Here is a 7,957-nt window from a genome sequence, read left to right on the forward strand (position 1 = left end):
GCCTGTCAGCTCTCGTGTCCCATGAGAGGCAATGCCCCCTCTCCCAAATGCACTCCAAGAAGGGACTGTCTCTCCCTATGCCAGCCAGGGGACCCTCAGATCGCAGTGCCCCCCCATTGGTCTCTGCTGTCCTTCTTCACAGGAGCACTGCCATGCCCACCAGGCATTCTAAATCTTTAGTCTTTGAACTCCATATTTACAGCAGGTTGACTTCATGATTACCTTATTTTAATCTTGACTGCGTCATGGGTGCCCAGATTAACCACTCCTTCTGAGTATGTCTGATATGTGTTTCCAGAAGAGATTGGCATTTCCATCCATGTTTTCTTTCTGCCTAGGCATCACCCATTCCATTATAGTTTTGAGTAGAACCCGAAGCAGAGGGAGGAAGAATTCCCTCATTTTTACTTCCCATGTGCTTGTTTGAACTGGACATTGGTCTCCTCTTGCCCTTGTTCTGAGAGCTACATCATCAGCTCTGCAGGTTCTGAGACTAGAGTATTTCATAATCAGGCGAGAATTACACCATTGGTTTTCCTGGGTCCCCAACTTGTGACAGTAGATCATGGGACTTCCCAACATATTTTGTCATGGAAACCAATGTGCTTTGGATTCTGTTGCTCAAGGGAATCCTGACTAATACATGGAGATGATTCATCTCTTGTTTAGAGGAATTGAATAAAGCTGTAGCTCATTGAATGTCCTGAGTAGCAAATGCCAGGAGGGAAGAGTCACGTTGTTTGATTGGGACAAGCGATGGGTGAAGATAATGGGGAGCTGTGGGATCCTGTGGTCCTGGCTGCACAGGGAGTGCATCTGGGACTGCTTTAAGGTTCAGCTGTTGTGCCTCAGGAAATCTGTAATTCACTCATGTTGAGGGACAGGAGTAAGCAATGCAAACAACTGTGTCTTTGTGCATCTTAGTGCAGTTTTCCTATGACAACACAGTTGCTAATTCAGAAAGTTAATAGGTACGCACAGATTCCTGTGTCCAGGACTGCTGTGTTGAGAGGAAACCCCAGACCCTGACAGGAAAACTTCCTGTAACATCCATCTGCACCTGCTCCTGGGAACACAAAGGAAAATTGTGCATAGTGTGCGCCCCCTGGTGGTTCTGATCCCCTCCTGCAGGGAGGTTTGTGTCTGGGCTCCCAGTGAGGTCCCCTCACTGTGTCTTTCGCACAGTAATATGTGGCCGTGTCCTCGGTCTTGAGGCTGTTCATCTGCAGATACAGCGTGTTCTTGGCGTTGTCTATGGAGATGGTGAATCGGCCCTTCACGGAGTCTGTGTAGTATGTGCTACTTCCATCACTATAAATGCTTGCGACCCACTGCAGCCCCTTCCCTGGAGCCTGGCGGACCCAGTGCATGTAGTAGCTACTGAAGGTGAAACCAGAGGCCACACAGGTGAGTCTCAGGGACCCCCCAGGCTTCACAAGGTCTCCTCCAGACTCCACCAGCTGCTCGTCACACAGGACACCTGCAGACACAAGACATCTTGGTCAGGAAACTGTCACACATCCACTGTCTCACTCATATCCACTCACAGACTCAGTGTCCCTCGTTCACCATGAATTACCTTTTAAAAGAGCAACCAGGAAAACCCAGCCCAGCACAAACTCCATGGTGAGGTGTGTGTGTTCTGTGCTGATCACAGAATGGGAACACCTGGGACTCCCGGGGCTGGGGCTCCTCTCCCAGCTGCAGGGTTGGAGCTGGACTGGTTTAATCAGCACAGGGAAGGCCCTATTTGCATATCCTCTGACTATATATCAGGCTCCAGACTTAGATTTGTTTCAAATTTAAAACCAGTGTTTGAGAGGCACTTCTAGATCACTTCTTGCAGAAGGGACTGTGACAGTATAAATAATTCTAATCTGTGAACACAGTGATCTTTTCCTCTGTGTTTGCCATTTTACATGTCTTTCTCCCAGCACGTCATGTTTGGTATGCTATTTTACTTTTTAGTGAAATTTAATCCTAAATACTTTATTTTGTGCCATATATTTTAATGTGTGTTTATTTTTGTGTGACAGATAGAGGGAAGGAGAGAGAGATCAGAGAGAGAGAAGGGGACAGAGAATCCCAAGCAGGCTCTGCACAATCATTGCAGACCCTGCCTTAGAATTAAACTCAGGAACCATGAGATCATGACCTGAGCCAAAATCAACAGTAGGCACTTAACGGATTGAGCCACACAGATGCTCCATTTTGTGCCATTTTCAATTGTGTGATTTTGTTATTTTTTTCATATACTATGTTTTAGGTGTGTGGAAATACAACATATTTTTGTATGTTGATTTGTACCCTGAACTTTTCCTGAGTTTATTAGTTCTAATACTTTTTTTATGGAGTTTCTAAGATTTCACTATAAGTTCATGTGATTCTCAAACAAATAATTTTCTTCTTACTGATTTGCATGTCTTTATTTCATTTTCTTACCTAATTTTTATGGGTACACCTTCAACTTCTAGGACCAGAAAGGGTTTTCCTTCTTTGCTTCTGTGTTCTTTGTCTGGTCTAAGGATTCAACTGACATAAGACAGATCTACAGAAGAGAATAAATTTCATTTTGCATGTGCACAAGCTTCCTAATAATATGACACCCAGAGAATGAAGAATGTAGGTGGCACTTGTGCATTTTAGAAAAAAAAACAATGGATTTGTGAAGAGTTAACAAGACAGAGATTTGGATTTGGGCAAGTCAATTAGTGAGGAATTAACAAGGCTTGTTTGCACAGCCTTCTTGGTGCTAAGGTTCCCATTTCTGGTGTAAGGATGGTTCTTCCATTCTGGTAGAGGGAAAGGAAGTTTCCCAGGAGAGATTTATTTCCTGCTCTCAAGGGGACAAAGGAGGGTCACAGTTTCCTTAGACTAGCTGTCACTCAAGTGACTTTCCTCCAAATAAGCCATGTGACAAGATGACATACATTGGGTGCCATATTTTACTGGTCTTCATGTTACCATGCGGACCTATGTAGGGAATGAGAATCCTTGCCCGGCTCCTAATATGACAGGAAAAGCGTCAGTTTTTCACTGTTAAATATGCTGTCAGGTGTGGGCTTTTCATGTACGGCCACAATTTTGTGGAGGTAATTTCTTTCTTTCCCTCAGTTGCTGAGATTTTTTAATAATGACAATTTGTTGAATTTTGTCTAGTTTTATATATATCAATAGATGATGATATAGGTGATCAATAGATGTGACTGCATTGTCACATATGACCCTTTCATTGTGCTGTTGCATTCACCATGCTAGGAGTTTTGCATGTATGTCCATCTGAGATATTGGCCTTTAGTTTCTCTTCTTATGGTGTCTTTCAATTTTGCAGCATAGTAAGGTTGGTCTTGTAGATGAATTGGGGCATATTCCTTTCTTTTCAGTTTTTGGTAAGAGTCTGAGAGGTATTGGCATTAAATATCCTTTATATTTTGATACAGTTCATAGATAAAGTCCTCTGTTACCAAGCTGAATTTTTTTCTTTAGGGGCGGGATATGATTAGATTATAGATTCAATCTTACTTGCTTTAATTCTGTTAATTTTCTATTTCTTCATGTACAGTCTTGTGGATTGTATAACTCTAGAAACTGCCTAGTTGCCCCTTAGTAATCTAATAATGGGTCTATAATTATCTAGGCATTTTCTGTTATTGTTTTTCACTTCTTTGGTATCAGTTATGTCCCCTCCTTAATTCTGATTGTATCTGTTTGAGTTTTACTTATTTCCTAGTAGAGATGCTTTTTCAATTGCATTTAGCTTTCCAGATATCAATTTCGATTTGTTAATTTTTTGTATTATTACACTCCTTATTCCTTTTATCTGTTCTAATAATTTCTAATGTTAGTTGAGTTAATAAAAATGCCAATGAATGTATCTGGGAAATTCTTATTTATATGGTACCACAAAGCACACGGAAGTGAGAAAACAATCCTGAGAAAGAAGAAAAAACCTGGAGACAGCACACGTCCTTCTTTCTAAGTATATTGCAGAGGTACATTGTCTATCACACTGTGCTGCTGGCATACAGTCAGACACACAGACCAGTGGAGCAGGTTACAGAGACCAGGATGAAATGTGTCTGGATGCAGTCAGCATATCCTCCATGAGATTTCATAGAATTAAAATTAGGGAAAAAATGGCCTCTTTCACAAATGGTTTTGAATTCCAGTGAGTAAAATAATGACATTTGGTCCTTATCTTATACCATACAGATATGTAGACTCCCATTCAGCCCCTTCCCTGGAGTCTGGCAGACCCACCTCATCAATTAGTTACTGAAGGTGAATCTAGAGACTGCACAGGAGAGTCTCCGGGACCCCCTCCCCTGCCAGGCATCATCAGATCTCCCCCTGACTCCAAAAGCTCTACGTCACACAAGACATCTACAGACACAACTCAGGAAAATGTCACACATCCACTGTTTCTCTCACTCATATCCACTAACATAGTCAGTGTTTCTTGTTCGTCATGAATTACTGTTTAAAATAGAACCACGGAAAACCAAAGTGAACCCAAACTCCATGGTGAGATGTCTGTGTTCTGTTCTGATCATTGAATGTGAACACTTAGGGGCTGGGGCTCTTCTCCCAGCTACAGTTTCAGGGATGGGAGGGTTTAATCAGCATACAGATGTCCTTTGACAATATAGTAAATTTTGCAACAGAATCCTCAAGAAGCCAGTGACCTTTGGCAGGTGTAAGGGATGGGGCAGTGTTTGGTGTCACAATATCTTTCAGGACATTGTGATTTATTAATTTGTGATTTTGCTGCAGTGATTATCAGTACCCATGATAATCCTTATTTTCACAAATGAACCCAAACACTTGAGGTAAGAATCAGTATACCACCATTGTACAGGTTAACAGATACACTGCGGCAGAGATGGATTGTGTGCGTGTCCAAGATCACGTATGAGGTGAGAGTAGTCCCAGTATCTGGACCTGTGCTCTCCATCGGAGGACCCATCTGCCTCCTGAACCACATGCAGGACAAGGCTGGACATCCCAGTGAGGTTTGCAGGTTCCTGACTTTCTAGAAGTCCCAGGAGAGTGATGGGTGGAAGCCAGGTCTATTCTGTCACAAATTGGAGAGAGTGAGAAGCCTCGACAGAGACTCACAGAGCTGATGGAGATGCCAGGGGTTTTATACAAACACAAGGGGTCATTTACACATGAACTCTATGTGGACATCAATGGAAACCCTCAATAATGGGCCTCTGGGTGGCTCAGTTGGTTAAGTGTCCGATTTTGACTCAGGTCATGATCTCACAGTTTATGAGTCTGAGCCTTGTGTCGTGCTCTGTGCTGACAGCTCAGAGCCTGGAGACTGCTTCATATTCTGACACTGTGTCTCCTCTCTCTCTCGTCCCCTTGCCCGCTCATAGTCTGTCTCTCTCTCCCATAAAAATAAATAAACATTAAAAAAAGAAAGCCTCAATAACGTTAAAATGGTTGAATTTTATTAAAATATGTTGAAGGCAAAACACCTGAGATCAGGAAGGATGATGTTAATTAAAAATATTTCTTCATCTATGAAATGGAGAACATTATTCTTCTAAACTCTTGTTAATGTGAGAATGATCAAAGATGTATTTATCCCAGCGTCTGACCCTGGGAAAATTTGTGTATTCCCATTATCATGGTTTATTTAAACAGGGAGGACACTTGTGTGTTTCCACAGCTTTTACAAACTCTTTGCTGTGTTCATGTCAGAGGAAGTGTGCAGAGCCTGGATCTGAAAGCCCTTGAGAGGAGACCAGTCCTCAACCAATCTCTTGTCGTGGATCATGAGCTCCCTGGTCTCTGAGTTCCCCCTGGTGGTTGTGATTGCCCCCGGTGGTCCCCGTGCTCCTGTTGTTTCACAGACCCCTGCAGAGATACAGTGACTCCTTTATTCCCCTCCCCATTTATGCAACAGGCAAGGGTGAGACCCTTCCATCATGAGCACTGCAGACCCTTCTATTCACAGGATGTCTCCTCCTACATATTTTCCATCTTTGAACCCTTCACTCTGCTTTTTGCCTATAAATATACAGTTATATTTCCTTTAATCATTGATGAGCAACAATCTTGAATAGTTATCCTTATCAGCTGGCAAGAGTCAGAAGAACTTTTCATTTGATAATCGAGAGAACGAAAAGAAAGATTTTTGGGCTCATAAATTCTACTTTCATGAAACTGGGATAAATGTGCTCAGCTTCAAACATGCACCACCTTTAAGAAAAAAGGAAGTGTCAATCCCAGAGACACGTTGGAGTCTGAGATTCAGAGCATTCTGTCTTCGAACCTAATGGGTTTCCCCAGATTGATAATCAAATTGTTTCTTGTTGGTGATGCACTTCTAAATTACACTGTATTTCTTCTGGGATAGGAATGTCAGTACCTGTTATGTTATGGTTACCATGCAGAAGCATTCAGAAAACAAAAATGGTTTTCTAGAAATGCAGGTCGGCTGATGGAGAGAGTTTCACCCCAGGATGGAAGGTACCACGGTCTCACCCTACCCAAGCTACATGGTTAGATTTGGGGTTTTAGAGGTAGTGAAATTTAGGTACGTTTTGGACTTGACTTAATATGTAATGATTTGACATGTTGCAGGATTTGGGGGTGTGGTAATGTGAGTGTCATGTGGGATGGAGGTGAACTTTCCCTGACATCAGTGTGGACTGTGGTCGTCTATGTCATTCTTGAACCTGTGTAGAATAACTTATGTGGCCAAAGGGACTTGTCACATGAGATTAATTTTGACACACTGATATTACTGCCATGTGTATGTGTCTGGGGTTGGATTTCAGGACACAGATGGGCAGTCACCAAATGTCCGTCTCAGAACTGAAGCTGAGTAGGTCCTGAAGACAGCACATCTGTGGGAGGGAATACCTTGAGAATTGTGGGATGAAACCCCTCATCACCAGGCACAGACACTTTCTTGCATGAAGTTCAAGTCTCCCTCTGGATCTGAGTGTCTGACTGAACCCAGGTGGATATGCATGGATGTCCCCAAAATGCTCTGAGGTGAAGAGAAACAGTAAGGAAAGAAACATGAAGAAAGACAGATAACAGCAAGGAAAGTCACATAAAGGAGTCATTGCCATTGAGAGAGGACTTCTGGGGCTGACATGCATCCTGTTTTCTGCAGCCTTGATTGGACGATGTTGGACACTAGCCAGTGGAGTTCGGGGGCAGCCCTACAAACTGGGGTCTGGGATGTAATACCAGAACCATAGCCACCCCCAAAGCTGACTGTATTGTAGACAAGTGACATGACTCGGGAGGTCCCTCACCTGAGGGTAAAGAGATGTTCTGGCCACCCTGTGGCCCCCCCACCCTCTGAGGTCACTCCCTCCAAATGTTATACATTCACAGCTTCTATTGTATGTGAAATGTACCCTCTCTCAGTAAGGCGATGGTCCACTGCTGGTTCTGGGAGGATCCATCCTTGTGACCTTGTCTCTGGTATAAACCTCTTCTCTGTCTTCTAAGAATGAAAGCAGAGTTCCCCTTAACATGCAGCTAAAATCCAATATTGTGCCCTCACTTGGATCCAATTATTTTTTTGGTGTAAATCACTAGTGAAATTGTCATCTGTTTGGAAATTCCCTTCAGAAGCAAGTACTGGAATACATGGGTGGTGTCAGGTGGTGTAGACCAGTGGAACAGCACATGGTAACCATGCATCCTCAAGGCTGAGCTTGTTCCCTAGTGAGGAATGGGAAGTACAAGGAATGCCGGGTGACACTAGTCTGTGCTTTCTGAGTACCCAGCAGACCTGGGTGAATGAGCCTGGTCCAGGAGGAAGGACGTCTACACACAGGCAATACATAGATGCCAGCTGTCTAGACAGACTGCCCATGAGACGGGGTCACAGAGAAGCAGGGAAGGGCAGCTGGGGTTTGAATTCCCACTCACGTGGCACCAACATTGGGAATCCTGAGTATGTTTGTTAATTAATGTCCAC

The 7,957-nt window shown here is 43.3% G+C and overlaps 1 pseudogene across 1 annotated transcript; it reads right to left on the reverse strand.

Annotated features, from left to right (window-relative positions):
• Positions 1-956: 956 nt before the first annotated feature.
• Positions 957-1,687, reverse strand: LOC145715543 (immunoglobulin heavy variable 3-74 pseudogene; annotated as a pseudogene). Its single transcript, XR_014137758.1, has 2 exons — positions 1,580-1,687; positions 957-1,480 (listed from the first exon to the last, which is right to left on the reverse strand). The product of XR_014137758.1 is annotated as an immunoglobulin heavy variable 3-74 pseudogene (transcript).
• Positions 1,688-7,957: the final 6,270 nt, after the last annotated feature.

This window comes from Panthera onca, chromosome B3 (assembly GCF_046562875.1).
Source record: "Panthera onca isolate mPanOnc1 chromosome B3, mPanOnc1 haplotype 2, whole genome shotgun sequence".
NCBI classification, from domain to species: Eukaryota; Metazoa; Chordata; class Mammalia; order Carnivora; family Felidae; genus Panthera; species Panthera onca.